Below are 20279 nucleotides of genomic sequence, written 5' to 3' on the forward strand. Positions count from 1 at the left end.
TATACAGTCAGCTGTTAGTGCAAACCTTTGCCGCACCAACTTGCTTCTCTTGCTAATTGAAGTTGCATCAGGTATGTTAAATGATTCTCACATCCATAAAAGTAAAAAAATGAAGGCAAAGAAATGGGAAAAAAATATACTAAATTTGATCTGGAAATGAATTGGAATGGTAACAAGTGACACATGACTCTGTAAGCCTTTACGTATGCATTAAATAAGCACATGCTCAGTATTTACATTACACGAAAAACAGCCTCAAAGCTCCATTATGTGCAGATTTTAATGATTTATTTGACTTTCATAGTTGTATCAATCAACTGTATTAGAGGTTTGCACAATTTCGCTGTTTGCACTGCCTCTATTGACGAGAACTTCTGCACTGATTATTGTTATTGTTGCTAGTCTAACAGTGGAATGAGACAGTTATTTTAAAATGAGTTCATCAAGAACATGAGATCAAAGTTGGAAACTTGTTAAGGGTAAATTTCACACAAACATTAGGAAGATTTTCTTTAGAGAGGGAACCATGGACACTTGAAACAAGCTACCAAGTAGTGTGGTATAAAATAGGATGTTTGGGACTTTCAAAACTAGAAGATTTAAGTGGATAGGACTGGTGAGCTTTGTTGGGCTGAAGGGCCCGTTCTCATACAAATTGTTTTAATGTTGTAATGTTCGACGGGAACATTTCACTGTCAAATGTACATTTAAAAAACAAAACATTTTCGACGAGCAATATTTTTTCTCTTTTTGACAACAACACTTCATAACTGTTAAACTTTTTTCTTGTTACATTTATGTTTATTCCCATAAAAAAACAACATTTACCAGTATAAGTAATGAACAAATGCAATAGATTTTATTATTTTAAAAATTAAAATAACATTTAAATGTAATGGTAAACAGATTGAGAAGCAGTTGCTTTGAGGAAAAGATCAGCAAAAGCTCAGGAAATACCATTTAAAGCATAAAGCATTATTAACAGTAAACACTTCCTATACTTAGATAATGCCTTGAAAAAAAACTTATAGTAAAGTTCACAGAATCTCTCAACTGTTTCTTAATTGCCAATACAAGGTAAATTAAGTCATTGTAAGCAGATGACAAGTCTCTTATGATCAATTTAATAAAAATTTTCTTTTCATATACAGCACAATGATGAGAGATAGAACTGTTGAATAATACATGACACCTTGAATTTCTAATGTATAATAACAGAAGTAAAAAAAAATGACTTTTTCCAAAAATGGTCATCAGAAATTTAGGCAATTCAGGATATAATTTATGAGAAAAAAATGTATGCCTTTCAGAATAGTTTTTTTTTTTTATTTTAACAATGAAGTAAGTCTTGCCAAACAGCACTTTAACAAATGCTTTAACAATAAACAGTCAAATATCTCAGTAAAAGTAAATAAAGCAGTTGTTTAACACCACTAACCAATGCAGTTCACACTGTCACCCTGGATGTTTGGTAAAGGTGCTGGCTTACTGAAACTATGGACTGTATAGTGATTTTTCCTAAAGGGCTAGTGGGGGTTGTGACACTTTGAAACAAATGCACACATTTCAATATGCTCTACAGTAGTGATAATATTCATTCAGTATGAGATGGGACTTTTAATCAATGACATTTCTATATCAGATGGCTCTAAAAACTCAAATGTGAAATTTAATGTGTTTTGCAGTGAAATACTTGTTATGGTTTTAGTAGTTTTATATTTTGCATACTAAGTATTAGACAAAAAACATCACAACTATAATAAATGATCATGAATCATCAGTGAAACTATATTGACAGAATGTGTCTTGGATAAGTATCTGTCAGATCTCAGACCAAAAAACATAGTATGGAAACTTCTTTGGTTAAAGTACTTATTAATTCTGATTCAAATAATATATCCGTTCTTGTTCTATCAGACCTGAGCACAGAATCTTCTGCCAATGACCAACCTAGAGGTGGGTTAGTCTTTCTAGCAGTGCCCTGAGTTGGTTTCACTCTCATACCACAGGAGATAAATTCTTTGTCAGTTGTGGTGATTTACACAAAAGAGATCCATTATGTATGGTGTGCAGCAAGGATCTGTTTTGGCACACTTGTTAATCTGTATCTATCAGTTTTGCAGGCAACATATAGATTGATGTATCAAGAGCACCAAATGATCCTGACATTCTAAATCCAGTGAGCGTTGTGTCCTACCAGTATCGTCAAATGGATGAGGATGAGTAATAATTACCTTAAACTTAAGAACGAATAAAAATGAAATTTTAATCACTGGCAACAAAAAAAAATACAGTCATATGAAAAAGTTTGGGAACCCCTCTTAATTCTTTGGATTTTTGTTTATCATTGGCTAAGCTTTCAAAGTAGCAACTTCCTTTTAATATATGACATCCCTTAAGGAAACAATTGTATTTCAGCAGTGACATTAAATTTATTGGATTAACTGAAAATATGCAATATGCATCATAACAAAATTAGACAGGTGCATAAATTTGGGCACCCCAACAGACATATTACATCAATACTTAGTTGAGCCTCCTTTTGCAAATATAACAGCCTCTAGACACCTCCTATAGCCTTTGATGAGTGTCTGGATTCTGGATGGAGGTATTTTTGAGCATTCTTCCATACAAAATCTCTCCAGTTCAGTTAAACTTGAATGCTGCCGAGCATGGACAGCCTATTTCAAATCATCCCATAGATTTTCGATGATATTCAAGTCAGGGGACTGTGACAGTCATTCCAGAACATTGTACTTCTCCCTCTGCATGAATGCCTTTGTAGTTTGTGAACTGTGTTTTGGGTTTTTTGTCTTGTTGGAATATCCAACCCCTGCGTAACTTCAACTTTGTGACTGATGCTTGAACATTATCCTGAAGAATTTGTTGATAACAAGGGCCCCAGTCCCTGAACTAACCACACAGCCCCACAGCATGATGGAACCTCCACCAAATTTGACAGTAGGTAGCAGGTATTTTTCTTGGAATGCAGTGTTCTTCTTCCACCATGCAAAGCACTTTTTGTTATGACCAAATAACTCAAATTTGTCTCATCAGTCCAAAGCATTTTGTTCCAAAATGAATCTGGCTTGTCTAAATGAGCATTTGCATACAACAAGCGACTCTGTTTGTGGTGTGAGTGCAGAAAGGGCTTCGTTCTCATCACCCTGCCATACAGATGTTCTTTGTGCAAATTGCACTGAATTGTAGAACGATGCACAAATACACCATCTGCAGCAAGATGTTGTTGCAAGTCTTTGGAGGTGATCTGTGGGTTGTCTGTAACCATTCTTACAATCCTGCGCATATGCTGTTCCTGTATTTTTCTTGGCCTGCCAGACCTGGGTTTAACAGCAACTGTGCCTGTGGCCTTCCATTTCCTGATTACATTCCTTACAGTTGAAACTGACAGTTTAAACGTCTGAGATAGCTTTTTGTAGCCTTCCCCTAAACCATGATTCTGAACAATCTTTGTTTTCAGATCTTTTGAGAGTTGCATTGAGGATCCCAAGCTGTCACTCTTCAGAGGAGAGTCAAAGGGAAGCACAAGTTGCAATTGACCACCTTAAATTCCTTTTCTCATGATTGGACACACCTGTCTATGAAGTTCAAGGCTTAACGAGCTAATCCAACCAATTTGGTGTTGTACAGTATGTAATCAGTATTGAACAGTTACATGCATTCAAATCAGCAAAATTACAAGGGTACCCACATTTTTGCACAGCCAGTTTTTCACATTTGGTTTAATTTCATACAACTAAATACTGCTTCACTAAAAATCTTTGTTCGGAAAACACCCCAGTACTCAGCTGTACCTAGGAAATGAAAGACATACCACTGTTATCTTTTTTGTTGAAAGTAAATTATTATGCAGGCTGAGAGGGGTTCCCAAACTTTTTCATATGACTGTAAGTACCTTAGAAATAAACTAGGCCATCTTGCTTTACAAATGAGGTTAGAAGTAAAGAATCCACGCACCATTTTAAATGCACAGATAAACTCCAAATTGCACATTAAGCATATTACTAAGATTGCATTCCTTAACTAAAGAAACATCACACAACTTAGATCTTTATTATCACTGCAAGATGCTGAAAAGCTTGTTTTTGTCTTTAGCCATCTAGATCATTGCGATGTACTTATCAAGTTAACCAAAAAAATAAATAACTCGACTGCAATTAGTTCAAAATGTAGCAGCAAGCTAAAAAGAGAAAAACTGAGCATATCACACCAGTCTCGGCATCATTACATTGCCCGTCTGTGTCCTTTAGGATTAAATGTTGTTGTTGTTGTTGTTGTTTGTACAAATTTTCAGGAAATATGACTTAGGGGGATATGTGTGGGAAGTCTGTAAACTTCACAGCAATTTACAGCTCAATCACTTATATTTGAAGCTTAACAAAGCACAGATAATATGAAACATTGCTTCAGGGTTTGTACCGCCTATACATGTTCCCCTTGTTGTTTTAAGACCTGCTTCGTGTTTCATACTAACTGCACATGTCACCTTCTGGTTTTAAAAATTGCTTCAAAGTTTTTCCAACTGTGAATGTTACTCCTCTGTTTCGAAATGTTGCTTCATGGTTCATTCCAACTACACATGTCACTCTTGGGCTTTGAAATGTTAGCTCCTAATGCATATATTACCCACTGGTTTCAAAAGGTCTACATAGCTGTGGAAGGATAAATAAACCTTGGTTGAGCATCAATACATTTGAAATGACTGTGCCAGAGATTACTTACAAAGATTAACAAAGTTTAAAAAATGTCTGAAAATCCCTCACATTTCTTATATTACATAAACCATTGATTTCTAACCACTGTGCCGTGCCGTGACAGATCATCAGGTGTACCGTGGAAAATTATCCAATTTCACTTAATTGGTCTGAAAATTATTATTTATTTTCTGTAAATAATTTGTCTTCGTTCAGCTATGTGACAGTGACAGGCAGAACAATTAAATACTCTTCCGCTAGGTGGCAGAGTTGCCATTCAAACAGTAGAATTAGTGATGCTTCGGCTGTGACAGCATTAATAGCGATGGATAAATATCTGAAAATAAAAAGTATACAAGCCGAACTGGGTCCTGGAGAAAATTGTGACCCAGTTGAAGGCCCTAGTATGAGTAGTGGTCAGAAGAAAGCAAAAAAGGCTAGCTCAAGATAATACAATGAAAGTTATCTTTCCTTTAGATTTACTTTTACCGGGGAACCAACGGCGCCGATTCTGTTATGCTTGGTATGTGGGGAAAAGCTGTCCAACAGTGCCATGGTTCCTAGCAAACTTAAACGCCATCTCCAAACAAAACACCCGTCACTTCAAAACATGAACAAAGACTATTTTATTCAACTTCTTGAACAGACTGAGAAACAGAAAGCTTTAGTGAGGAAAACCACAAAGACGCACGAGAGAGCTCTCGAAGCTAGCTACCAAGTTGCTGAACTCATTACCAAATCAAAACAGCCACACACGGTGGCAGAGACATTAATACCACCTGCCTGCAAAATCATTGTAAATGAGATGCTTGGCCCTGGTGCTCTTAAAGAAATAGCCTAAGTCCCTCTCTCAAATAATACAATTGCCAGATGTATTGATGACATGTCTGTATACATTGAAAGGATCATTTTGGAAAAGTTCCATGTCAGTGGAAAATTTACATTGCAACTCGATGAATCGACATTTTTGTTTGGTGGTGCGCCGTGGGATTTTTCTAATGTAAAATATGTGCCGTGGCTCAAAAAAGGTTGGGAAACACTGACATAAACTACATGTCACTTTCCTGAATTTGGCTTATAATGCCCCAAACACATGTATGTTTACTAAAGAAACTTCAAGAAAATGCTGTTGTGAACAAAAACAGAAACAGGACTGATTAAAACATACTAATCTGATATAGTGCTCAAATCATTTAGATGATATCCCTAGAAAAAAAAACCCTACAATATGAGAACTAAATCTATAATGAGTAATTTAAAATAATATTAATGAATTCCATTATCAACAAGGAAATAGCTAGTTGGGTTGAAACAAAAAGACTGCATCAAGGTGGCTGCCATGAAAATAACTAACGAGCAAAGAATTCAGAGGAAATTTCGTTGTAACTTTTCAGGGCTTATGAATTCATCAAAGGAAGGCGAACTATGGTGGAAAGAACCAGGTGAAAACTTGCACTGCACCAGTAGGACGTACAGCCATATTGAGCACTACCGCGTTTGTGAACCCACTATTGCAGATGGTGAAAGAGAGTAGGTACAGCTTTGACAGCAGGAATTGCATAGCGAACAGCTGGGGCACAGCCCACACAATATGAGCTTCGCAAGGAAGCAATAAGCAGAACACCTACATGAGAAATAACACCAGAGGAGAATCCGATCTGGTAAGTCAAAGTAAAGTGACCCAAGTGACAAGGAGACATGGAGAAGTTTCGACCAGATTTTGTCCCTAATCCTCCAGAACTCATTAACAGGCAGTACAACTGTCAAACTAAACCTCTTGGTAGCATTATCTATGAAGAAGGCAAGGAGCGATTTGGCAAGGTGACCAGAAGAAGACCAACCACAAATTAAATGGGAGTTGGAAGAGGGGGATACTTAAGCTGGTTAAGAAAGGACAACTTCTGAGGAGATGGTGGAGAAAGGCAGAAGTCCAGGGTAAGGAGGGTTTAAAAACTCTCTGGAAGTTGATCTAATCCAGGCTCACAAACCTAAGAAGAGCAGAATGGATCTGTAAAAACAGGATTAAAAAGGATAAGGCAAATGCAAGCTTCTTTCAGGACTCCTACATGTATGCCTAAGATCTCTTTGAGGAGAAAAGGACTGGGAGAATACAGACCACTGAGGCAGGAGTTCAAGAACTATGGACTCATGGACTAACTCAATGCAATTGGAAAGGACATTCTCCTCGCCTCACCAGGGTATGTGCCTTGACCCCCGAAACCCACCTTCCATTCTGACATTACACTTCCCAAGTGGACAGAGATCAAGCAGGTTGTTGAGAAAGAAAAATCAGCATCAGTACTTGCATCAAACAGCATTCCCTACAGAGTATACAAGAACTTCCTCAAGGTGTTGAAGGCACTCATTCCATCAGTATGGAGCAGAGCTGTAACTGTTTTCATCCCAAAACAGAAGGACTCCCACACCATTAACTAGTTCAGAGGCATTGTCCTACTCAGGATAGAAGGAAAGATTTTTCTTCTCAGTAGTCTCAAAACGTATGACCAGCTACTTTGTATCAAATAATTACATCGACTCCAGCTGCCAGAAAGTAGGGATGTCAGGATTTCCTGGTTGTGTGGATCACTCAGCCATGATCTGGCAACAAATCCAGAGAGGATTCCAAGCACAGGAAATCTGATTTCCATGTAGTGTGATTGAATCTGGCATATGGCTACTTCAATAACTTCTATGTCTGCTATGCAATCCAAAAATTCATATACTGTTTGGCTGTAGCTCAAAAAAGGTATAGCTATGTGTTGTTTCAATATCACCCATTTTGTTCATGGCAGCCTTCACAACTATTCTAATTAGTTTGAGACCAATGGTGGGCAGAGTCAGATCAGTGACTGTTCAACTATACACAGCTACTTGGCTGATGTCACGACCCTTCTCCAGACAACAGCATGCACTGCCAAGCTTTTGAAAAGATCTAAGGAACTATTGTTGTGGGCATGGATGAAAATCAAGCAAACTAAATCCTGGAGTCTGTCAATCCAGAACAGAGCCAGGAGTGACAACGTTTCCTTCTTAGTCAGCAGTGACAAGATATCTTTACTGGCAGAGCAACCAGTATGTAGTATTGGGAGGCTGTATAGAGCTGATTTAACTGACAGACATATGGATACCTTAGTCATGATGCAGCTGGCTGAAGATCTGACAAGGATCAATCGAAACCACCCCCCTGGGAAATGTATAAGGTCTGGCGTGACTAATTCTCATTATATGAACATCTAATGTGGCCCCTTAACAATGTGCAAGATCACCTCAACGACAACACTAAAGGTGGACAGCAAAGCAAATAATTACATCAGGAAATGGCTAGGCCACATGCAGCTTTGTTTGGAAGAAATACTCCTGCTTATATCCCAGATTGATGGATTTCAGTGGTATCTGAAGAGAAGGCAAGACTTGTTTTCAAGATAAAAGACTCCTCCTACTCATCTGTGCAGATCTATAGAGCCCCAGTCCACACAGTGCGCAAGTGGAGAGCTGAGCAATCAGCTGACCAGACCATCAACTGGCTAAAACATCACGAGGTAGTTGGTAGGTTGTCAGGTGGCTTCATCAAGGTAGAACTAGACTTGATTTGGGAATAACTCAGAATATGTGGTCTAAGCCACAATGAAGGAGCAGAAAGAGCTGGTGATCTTTTAAGCGACCAAGATTGAAGTAATAAGATATAAGATCAAGGCAGTAATAAGTCAATGACAACAAGAAAGCTGAACAAATCGTAAGCTGTCTCCAACAAGGTCATACCATAGGCTGTCATGTGGAAGATCATACAGGCAAAACTAACCTTCCTCATATGACATTCTTTCAAGTTCCAGAAATGTACACCTCTGTTATGGCACTGAAACATTCTTCAAACTATGCAGTGCACTGAACTTTAATTTACAACACAATCTCTCTGGCTGCAAAGTGGCACTATCCTAACGTAGGTATGGTTGGCACCATTACAAGGATCTTTGGAAGCTTGCAGAGGTCTTGGAGGAATGCAGGCTGGAAGTGAACACAGCCAGTCCCATAATATCACTGATCAACTTTGTCAGAGAAGGTGAGGGGGCACAGAACATCACCTAGATGCAGTTCCCTGGACTGAAGCTTGGAAGTGAATGAAACCCATGAGCTGACCTGGTCCAGCAGTTTCCACTAGAAATTGCTACAACTCCTCTTTGACCAAACATCATCTTGAGAATTATCCCTGCCAGGACGGGGATCATGGCCAGGAGATGAAGTGGGGGCAAATTTTGAGAGGAAGAGGCAGAATTGCAAGAAATTGGCAGAGGCATGCATGGAAGCTGGGCAAAGACAGAACCGGTTCGAATCCCGTAAATGCCTATAGGGACTCTGCTCTGTTGGGCCCTTGAGCAAGACCCTTAACCTGCAATTGCTGAGCGCTTTGAGTAGTGAGAAAAGCGCTATATAAATGCAAAGAATTATTATTATTATTAAATCTACCCAGTAGAAGTCAGTTACAGAGGTTTCATTGGAACCACTATTTAGCAATTTCTGAAGGCTGTCAGAATTACCAGTACCAGGCAAAAGAAAGTGGTATTAAAAATTGGTGGAGGAGGTGGAGCAAGGGAGTTTCTGGCTTGGCTTAGAAGAAATCCAGCAAAACTGGGAGAGTAAGTATTCTAAAGCCGGTTGTAGAAACTGAGAGGAAGACGTCCCTATTGAGGCCCCACCACCCTGAGATGCTATGGAATGAAAGGGGTGAAACATCAGGGAAGGGTTTCAACTGGTGGTTGACCCTGCTGGCAGCCTGTTAGGCACCAGCCAAGGTGCGTCGGATAAATATGCCTAGCAGGTTATAAATACCTGTGCTTCCATCTCTGCAGCTGCTGTGGATGGATTGAAATTGAGGAAACCTGCCTTAGTGTGTCAATAACCCATCCTCCATTAATAGCCATCTTTGTAGTTATTCCATACAGAATCTCTTCAGCTTAATTTTGCTGCCTTTGCTACATTGCTAGTTTGCTCTCTTTTTTCACTTAGAATTCAATACCACCTATACCATTTTGATTCACTTTTGTATTGTCTGAACCAAGGAAGGATAAATGAAAGATGGGACAGTTTATTTAATATTAGAAATATCTAAATAAGAGATGTTTAATTGCGCCTTTAAAAACTTTTTTTTTATTTTGTTATCTCAGATTTTGACTTTGAAATGGATTTTATTACTTTGATCTACAAAGTTTTGCCCATTATGTTCAATAATGTCAAAACCTTTCACAATGAAAAGTCAGAATATAAAAGCATTCTTCCTCTTTGTAACACAATAGATTATACAACAGATTACTGCAACAAATTACAAAAGATGCTGATTTACTCCATCTGTGGCTCACCTGCTTTAAATTAATCTGTGACGGCATATAAATACTTTCCTTCTGTCTGTAAAGCTCGACAATATGAAAAAAAAATTTCAAATGAAAGCTTAAAAATGAACTCAAATAAGCCTTTTGAGAATGTCTGAGGGTTAATTATAGAGAAGCACAAGACTGGGAAAGTATACAAAACAGTTTCAAAACACACTAAACCGTGCATGGTGCACAGGACAGACTATTGCATGGAAGTAGGAAAAATCTGAAACTACATTCACACTGTCTTGATCTGGCCAGGCTGTTAAAGTCTAAACTTAATACTCGGGCATCAAGGGCACATCTAAGAGAGTCTACTATATGGCAACTGTCATTCTGAATATGTTACAGTAGGCCTCAACTAAAAATGATGAGTAGTCATCAAGGCATTTCATAAAATGGTTTATTGTTTGGTAAATTCCTACAAAAAGTAAACAAATTCAGTTGCAATTTGTTTCAGCTGGCCAAGCATCCAAAGCATCCTGTCAGAGTAAGAGTACAGTGGCTTATAATAAATAAAATAAGTGCGTCTGAATGTCCAAGTGACAGTAATGATCTTAATCCCACCTCAAACCTATGGTAATAATTAAATATTTCGGTCTATCATCACTATTATTCAATGAAGTCTCTAATTTATACAGCACTATTACAATGTGCTTTACAGAGCTAATTAAATTAACATAAATGATCAACTACAGTTAAAAAAATAAATAAACAAACAGTGTGATAAAGTCAACTAATTTGACATGGCAAGAGCAGTGTTTACGACATTCATAGTTATTTACACACAAAAAATTACCTGTTACAGCACAGTACTGACTCAACATGATAGCACTTAATTTGTTTAATTTTATTGCTTACAATTTGCTGTCTTTAGAAAGCCTTCTTTTGAAAGAAAAATGTCACTTAATACCAAAGTTTCCAAACTTATCCTTACAACTCTTACTGTAAGTGTTCTAAAACAAAAATGAGAACTGAAAACATTTCCAATGAAGTTGTAAAATGAATATAATTGCAGTTCATTACATTATAATGTACTGTTCTCCAAAAAATACCGTAAAGATGCTATAAAAAAGTTGTTGTTAATGTAATTCTGATTGTGTGGGGAAAAAGGATGAACTAGCTGGTCACGGTGCTGGTCACACAATAGATGATATAATAGATATGGCCCAAAATATCGACACATGATTAATGGAGAGAAAAATGGAATGCAGGTGCAAACAGGGCTCTTCTTCTCGACCCCTTGTGAAATCAGTGGCTGAACACGTAGAATTGGGGAACAACAGTTAATTTTCAAGAATGGCAATAATGCCATAGACAAACTATGCTTTTACTGTGGTAATCCAGAATATCCATCCATCCATCCATCTTCCAAACCTGCTGTATCCTGAGAAGGGTCACAGGAAAGCTGGAGCCTATCGCAGAAAACATAGAGCACAAGGCAGGAACAGTCCATGGACAGGGTCCCAGTTCATGGCAGGGTGAACACACACAAACACACACAAACATACTGTACATTCACAAAAGCCACTTTACCATCACCAGTTCAACTAACCTGCACGTCTTTGTGCTGTGGGACAAAACCGGGGCATCCAGATAAAACCATTGTGAACATAGAGAGAACATGCAAACTCCACGCAGTGAGAACCAAAAATGTGAACCCTGGCCTGCTTGTTGCGAGGCAGCAGTGCTACCATTGTGCCAGTGTGCTGCCCGAACCTGGGTATGTAATATCTAAATGCCCTAAGATGAATTGAAACTAAACTGCCCACTCTACATAAAGGTTGGTGGGGTGGGCATTTGTAGTTAAGCACTTTGTAAATATTTACTAGTAGCACCAATATATAAAAAAACAATATAGTAGAACAGGTTTTGACCGATTTTGGGGTGGCTGATAATTTTATAAGTAACCAATTTACTAAAGATCGTAGATACAGTATATAACTCCTGTGCCATTAAGCCAGATTACTGTCTTCTGATGGGAAGCCCATTGGTTATGATCGGTTATAACTTATGACATCACCCGATCTGTTAAAAATATGATTATTTCACCAGGAGATTAAGACCTTTTCATTATTCAGTCACTTACCCAATAGCTCACTTTGGTTATACCACAGCTACAAAGGCATGATCCTTATGTAGACTGGAAATACAAGGATATCAAATAATAGAGTTCTCAATGTCATTGAACTTACTTGAAAATTAACATTAAAACCTTTATTATTTCACATATTAGTGTGGTGCCCATACAATATACAGATTATCAGGATGTCTTTAGTAAAAACTTATCTTTAGAATTAACCATGTGGGTTAATTCCCTCCATATCCCAAGGGAAATATATTTGTTATTACAAAACCTAAGAATGAGGCCACTGGAAAATTAAATACAAAAAAACTTACAAATTGTTTTTATCATACCAACTAACAATCCTATTGGAACTGAGCTTTTATTTGTAGAAATGAAAGATGGTGGCTTACTCAATCAAGTACCGTGGAACCTTGGGTCACGACCATAATTCGTTCCAAAACTCTGGTCGCAACCAAATTTGGTCATGACCAGAACTAATTTCCCCCATAGGATTGTATGTAAATACAATTAATCTGTTCCAGACCGTACAAACTGTATGTAAATATATTTTTTTAAAGATTTTTGAGCACAAAAATAGTTAATTATACCATAGAATGCACAGTGTAATAGTAAACTAAATGTAAAAACATTGAATAACACTGAGAAAACTTTGAACAGAGAAAACTAACATTGCAAGTTCACGCTGTAGCCTTACAAACCGTCCGCTGTAAACACTTTTTTTTTATGAGTTTTAAGCACAGGGAAAAAAATTAAAATTTGAAAAATCCTTAATTTATACAAAAACTAACCACAAACAACCAAGAAAACTAACTTTGCATGAGTCTAGTCCTGGCATGAAGGAAGTGAGGAGGAAGAACTAGCCACTCGTAGAAGGATAGTTTTGCAGCAAATCACCATGAATCTTCCTTGCTTTTTCGCATAACTTTGCCTCGCTTACGCTATCCCCTGAAAGCTGCTTCTCGTTCAACCACACAAGCAACAGTTTTTCCACCTCTTCCAGTACTTGATGCCTCTGCTTGGTTAACACAGTAACTTCTTTTGCAACATCAGCTGCTTTAATGGCCTCTTTCTGCTTTAGAATAGTCAAAATCGTAGATTTTGACCTCTTGTACTCGGCGACAAGATCAGTAACACAAACGCCATGCTCATACTTTTCAATTATTTCTTTCTTTAATTCGATTTCAATTTTTTTCAAACCTTTCTTCTCACCAACACTACCACTCTTCACTTGCTTAGAGGACATGGTTAATTGCAAAATTAATGCAAAAGCACATGAAATAGAGCACAAAGAGTTCACAGCGAATGCACGCACGTCTGACCAAGTACAATGTACAGGGAGAAACTGAACATGTGTGGAAATCATCGGCACGTATGAACCAGAAGGGAGTTTGGCTTGTTCGTCACCCGAGTGTGTGGTCGTGAACAGGTGCAAAAGTTTGGCAAACTTTTTGGTCGTAACCCAATTTGTACATGTTCAGAGACGTTCGTGCCCCGAGGTTCCACTGTAACCATATCCTCAGTTATACTAAACTAGATTTGGGCAGTGCATACAACTTAATTAGAATTAGAGAAGAGGACGAACAATAGATTTCATTCATAAATACTCATAAATACTGAGTATTTATGTCATATAGTTTAGCAAATGCACCTGCCATATTTTGTTAACAACATCTTTTGGGATCTTGAAGGCATCTCCATATTGGTTTATGTTGATGACATCATTATTTTTTCTAAAAATGTAAATCTTCACATGAAGGCACATTTAGAACAACTAGAGAACTACGAGTTCCATAAGAACAGAGTATTTTTCTCAGGCTATGAAATTAAACAGAAAGGATTACCCATGAAAGCTGTTCTAAATTATAAAATGCCCAAAAGTATTAAACAAGTGCAATGTTGTGTGGGGTTAGTAAACTATTACTATTAATTAATTAATTAGTTAAAGTTTTCAGCATTGTAAATTTCTGTTATTACCTCTATAACCAAGAAGTTACACAGAAAATATACTGGGACTCCAATCTTAGACACCCTGATCCATCCTTTCATTTTATTGTGAAAAGGGGATGTGCCTACTATCTATGAGGGGGCACTGTTTTCTCAGAAGTTTCCAGGCACTGCACTCTTCTATACAGTACATGTGCTTTAATTTCCAAGAAACGTTCAGCGGTGAAGCAAAACTATAACATAAGGAGCTGAAAACCTTTGGCTATAAAATTAGCCTCAGAAGAATGAAGACATTGGCTGGAAGTGGATAAATATCCCTTTCCTGATCTACACAGATGAAAGAACCTCACATATTTAAAGTCTGCTGGACAGGGTGAGAAATGACACGTGAAGACTGAGGATCCTTACCTGGCCGAGATGCCGATAATATGGAAGGACAGGGGAGAGCAATGTGTACAGAATATTGTCTTCCCAATCCATATGCTAGGTGGCAGCATCCCTAAGCCTCGGTACCCATTTGGATACCTGCAGGGAGTGTTGGGAATTGTAGTCCAATAGCGCACTCCTGCTGGGGTCTGTGGGTGCTGCTACGGGGTGCTGCAGGGAGTTACACTCTATATTCTTTGTGACTTCTGTAAATCCCAGAAGTGCTTCCAAGTGGAAAAGTACCAAGAAGTACTCCCGGGTCTTCAATAAAAGAGACCGCACTGCCTCATCCAGGCAGGATGGAGTCAGGAGCAGAGAAAGGCAACACTCGACTTGGAGGAGTAGCAGTGCAGGGAAGAGATAACAAAGAAGAGACACCTTGTATAATTGTTCTACTCATGTATTTTGTAGTAAAAAAACAATCTTTGTTTTGAATACAGGACTATTTTGTGTGTTTGTGTTTGGGGCTCTTTGGTGCACGCCCTAGCTTTCATAGCAGTTAATTGCCAGGTTTTTCGTAAACTTTGGTATTTCTTAAATATTATTTCAGATACGAAAATATGTATAATGAAATGTGAGATTAAATCTCCACTTCTGAGATTTGTTGTCAAGCTCAACTTCCCAGGAATTACCTATAGGGCTATTACTACCCATTGCTGTCTGTCTTCATGGATTTCATAATGAACATGCCTTAATCCAAAGGCTCCCTGGCTATTGTCCCGTTTTCAAACTCACTTTCCCAATGCACCGTAGGATGAGGGGCTCTGTTATGATGGACTGTTTTTTTATTAAGTTGTTTCTGATTTGTTTTTATTAATCTGTTTCTGAAGTGAGACGGAAGCCTTCTGGGAAAAGTTATTTTTATCTTTACTTTACGATGACATTTTGTTTTATTGTGAGCTCCACTGTTTTCTTAGAATTTTAGACAGCAGACATTGGGGAGGTGCAGTGTATGACATCACTAGAATGACTGTTTAAAGGTCAGGCCATTATTTATATGATAGCTGGATATTGACAGTTTTCAGTGCAATATTCTTTTGGTGTTATTGCTAGTATTAACAAGATTTACCTTTGTTTAAGGTTTTTTTCATATCTAGCATTTTAGGTTTAATGGAAGATTGTTGTACATCCTAATAACAAACTCAATTCTTACTAATAGACCCCCTGTTTCTCTGCAGGAAGAACAGGTGTCTGCAGTTTGCTTTTCAAAGAAAACACTCATCAGCTGAAGATTACTGGCTTCTGAAGCAATGACCTTTGTTTTTTAGGTTCTGTTTAATACTTTGATTGCTTCTTGTGCCCTTTGGGTTTGGTTGTTCTAGTTTCTAGTGACACTGATCTGGCCTGCACTATGTCCTTTTTTCTATTTTTTAAATAAATCAATAAACAGTCTTCTCTGCACAATCACTCTTGAGGTGATTGTGTAAGCACAACATAAGATACGCATAAATAACTGTACAACACTTGTATCCAGACTGTATACAAAATGCATATAGACTAGAAACCTGAATGAGCCTTTAGCTGACAAACAAAAAACCAATTCCATTTTCACTTGCAAAATGCAAATTAACAATATGACAACACCCTCTATTATGATATTCAATATGGTGTGTGCGCCACAGTTTTGCATGCTTTATACATTTTTACTGATAAAATAAGGCCCAAAGAAGGAGCTGTCTGTAGCACAGTATTAAGAGTAGACAAGAGGAGTACAGAATGACCTTTTAGCCTTGCAAATTTGAAATCTCTAGCCAAAGCCACAAGCATTAGTCTGGATGGATGAACAAAGTCAAGACTGGTGTGATACAATCCTGATTGGATTGTTCAGTGACTGCTACTGGCTATCCAGTCTCTGTATGCACTTCCCATTTGTGATGAGCTGAAGGCTGATGTTTGTAATTTATCAAATTTTCAACCACCAGAATAATCCTGAATCTCTGTCAAGATGTGAAGTTTGATTCAATCATATTCAATTCAAGGAGATTATCTCTGGTTCACACAAAAATGCAGTTCCAATGGAAATCATATTGTCTTGTTTAACTAAGACAACTTCACAAATTTAGCTTCAGCACTCAGACATATATATTTTTCTAACAAGGATATCCCAGTGCTATTTGTCATTCTTTTTCTTTATGTGAATGCAAATTCAGAGGATGTCTTATCCTCATTAGCATTACTTTACCCTCATGTATTCCTGTTTCTGATCTTCATGAAATATGATAAAGTCTGTATATGGAAGTCAATGCATCTCAAGGACAGCATTTACAGATGATTTAATAACCCAGTTATTCACAGAAACCCAGATTCAAAAATGCCATGTATACCCTTATTCATTTGGTCTCTGAGAAACCAGGCTAACACATGTAAATTTCTCTGCAAGGAACCCAGTTATTTGGCCACTAGTTGTACTCTCCATTTAAGACGGGCTGAAAGCTAAGTAATCTATTAAGACCACAGAGTTAACATTTGAAGTGCACCACTCAAAGCATATGTCTCTGTTATATGCCATCTGGTATGGGATTTGTAAAGTCAGTGTTAATGTTTGTGATGTGTCATATATTGGAATGACAAATGCAATGAATTTTATTACTAAAAATGTTTGTGATGTGGAATCTGCCATTTTAAGGCAACAGTCAGTTCTGTTTTGGACTCAGTCGTGTGAACGTGTCTGTTCTTTTTGATTGATTTTGCAGCCAGGAAATATTATATGGGTGGCTGCCCCAAACATTTCCAATAACTCTTTGTCGTTCTTGTGACAATGTGCAAGTCCGATTATTGAATTCTCCTTTAGTAAAACATTCCAAAGTCATAAAAATGCAATAAAAAAAGATTAAACATCATCAACAGCTGCCGTGAATCTGAAAGCCAGCATGGAGCCTGTGTCTCTCGAGCTGTGTGGGGAATGTTACTATCATGAGTAGCTTAATTACATTACTCATTACTTACAAAAAAAGTAACTTAATATGTTACATAGTTATTATAAAATGTAGTGCGCCACAAACAGTGTGCTACTTTGTTACTTTGTCTTTTTTTGTATGAAAAACTACACCTTTGACTGGCCAGCATTTGTTATTAAATTCTAAGGCTGCAAATTTAACGTTTATGAAACTGACCAGAAACAAAGGCAAATGAGATAATTTTCTTGTGTTTTATAAAAATGTTTAGTCCTTCATGCTGTGAAGTAATTAACATCCATCTCCTTCACACAGACCCGATCTCCTCGCTACGCCACCCAATCACATCTCTATAGCCAATAGCTGGATTAAAATTAAACTGACAGTTTATTATTACTGTATGTTCCTGTTGCTGAATTGCGGGCAGCACTCTCCTCTCTGCTTGGCTGTGCTATTGAGCCACGCAAAGGAAAGGCATACCCATACATTCGCTTCTTGTCTTACATCCAGCTGGGTAATAATAAAGCAGGCATTTTTACTTCAATAAAATCAGTACTGGGCTAAATTATTCCATACTTTTGAAAAAGTAATCAGACTACAGTGTAGTATTATTATTAGTAGTACTGCAGTAACTGTAGTAATATGTAACACATATATTACTTTTAACCTCACTGTCGCTGAGGTTTTGCCGCTCAGTTAGCGCTGTACGTTAGTCTAATCAACATAAATTTAACGATTTCTGAAATATTCTGACGGATTATTTCAACCAGGAGATTCCCTGAGCAATTACATTTGAAAATTGTATCTTTTTGGATGCCTCCACCGTTTTCAGCCCGTGACTGTTGGATGCTTCACGTACAAACGTAACACACAAATGTGCAAGATATGAGTGCAACAAACATGCGCGCACTACGAAATCGCTCACCGTGGTCCAGTTAAGGGTTTACACTGCCACATAAACCGGTTACCTGCGGAGTAATATCCGTGTGTTAACTCGGTTTCTCAGTAACCAATATCCCAGTTTCTGCATTTTTGAAACCGGGTTTCTGTGAATAACCCGGTTATTAATGCCCATTACAGTCAGGAAGATGAACACAGTCCTACACTGGAGCGTCTGTCTTATGACATATGATAAGATATTGAGTGCCCTCCAACATGTTGAAAACTGGGAGTCAAGGGGACTATTTAAGCAAGTAACTAACGTTATAGTGCAGTTAGAGGCGAAACAAAATCTTGCAGACACTGCCCTGAAAGAGGTACCGCATAGTCCAATACTTCTTTAAATTTACGTCACGAGTTTGGAAACAGTGAAGCAATAATATTTAACTTCGGAGGAAAAATCAGATTAAAATCTTTTCTTGTCCTTAAAGTAAACAGCAGACTGGATCTACGGGTAACACGGCCAGCATGTCTAGTTATTTGCCATCTGTAATAAGCTTTTATTTACAGCGAGACTGTTCAAACTATCCATCACTGACCATCCGATAATAAAACCGACTTTTATTCTCAGCCTTCACTTTGCGAAGCAAAGCTGAATCTTTCACAGTTCAGACAGAAGACCAAATTATTTACGCAGTGTTACAATTTAACAGGTGAGAACACAAGCTTGCCAAACGCTGTAGTAAATAAATAGGTCTTACTAAATCAAATGCCATGATGAAGTTCATTCACTTCAGTTTCTGCGTGACTTTTATAGGCTTTGGAGAGTGTAATCGGTGCTCAAGGAGATTCGTACCATGAATTTTTCAGCTCTAAAGACCTATTTAAATTCACTTTTAACGTAATATGTGATTTTCACTTCTAGTATTTCAATGATCGCGTTGCAAAGAATATTATGGCAGCACTAAATATAGTAAATTTCAGTTTACAGGAGCGGATCGTGCATATTCACTTTAGCTGACGGCAAAAGTCACAGTAACAAAATGTCCAAACATTGCGAAACAGTGACGCCGAGGTTTTCCTTTTTTAAGAGTAACTGATTTCAAGCGAAAGTGACGGTATATGGAGCTTCTTACTTTAGTTTGGAAATGAGACGCGACGTCAAGGAGCACCCGAGCCTTTTGTAAAGCTAAAGACAAATCACCCAAATTACAATACACACATTTACCAGGGGCGTAACAGGATACCCCTACCCCCCACTCCCCCCAAAAAAGAACGAAAACGAACCGTTATACTTTCGGCTGCTCTATATATTAAGAAGAAGGCAGCTTCCAACTTTACATTAGTAAATAAGGCACAATGCAAGGCTGAAAGTTTGTTGTCATTTCAGAATTCATTTTAGTCTCTCTTTTACATAGTCATTAAAACAGTACATTTACACCTTAATCTTGAATGTCTTACAAAACCTATCACCTACAACATCCGTAACCTATTTTTTTCTGCTCGTTTTACACTCAATGCACAAAAAAACAGAAACAAAAATTCAAACAGGCCTGCCAAAAAAAACTTGCAAAGAACTAGCAAGCGCAGTGCCAGAAACATTACAGCAGACGTGACGCTTTTCAATGTCCATGGCTGCCTTCGGTAGCCAAATTATAAATAAAAGAGTTTATTGTTATACTTACCCCGTTAGAGCAGATGCGAGCTTAAATTGTTCGCTTTCCAAAGTGCAAATCCTCCTCTCCTTACGGTCTCGAGCTGCGCATAACACAAATAATTCCAGCGCTTCGAGGAGCTGTCAGTCATTCTGAGCGCCGCTCGCAAGGCCCCGCCCGGCGAAGCCCTGGAGCCGCGCATCTGCTTGAAGAGGCCACGGACAGAGGACGGCTGCAAGACTTAATATAAGTGTATTCCCCGTAAAACAGGAAAAGAATATATGTAAGACCTCGCATTGATTATCCTTATTACC

At 38.0% G+C, this 20279-nt stretch overlaps 2 protein-coding genes across 2 annotated transcripts in view; one reads left to right on the forward strand and one right to left on the reverse strand.

The window, feature by feature from the left end:
• LOC114643388 (membrane-spanning 4-domains subfamily A member 4A-like) overlaps positions 1-20158 on the reverse strand; it is a 46195-nt gene extending 26037 nt beyond the window's left edge. The window contains exon 1 of the mRNA XM_028791975.2: positions 19996-20158. The gene's annotated coding sequence lies outside the window, so the exon portion shown is untranslated. The remainder of the gene's footprint in view (positions 1-19995) is intronic.
• Positions 1-20279, forward strand: part of sv2a (synaptic vesicle glycoprotein 2A) — an 885655-nt gene that overhangs the window by 774204 nt on the left and 91172 nt on the right. The window lies entirely within an intron of this gene.

The sequence above is a fragment of the Erpetoichthys calabaricus genome, chromosome 2 (assembly GCF_900747795.2).
Source record: "Erpetoichthys calabaricus chromosome 2, fErpCal1.3, whole genome shotgun sequence".
In the NCBI taxonomy this organism is placed as follows: Eukaryota; Metazoa; Chordata; class Cladistia; order Polypteriformes; family Polypteridae; genus Erpetoichthys; species Erpetoichthys calabaricus.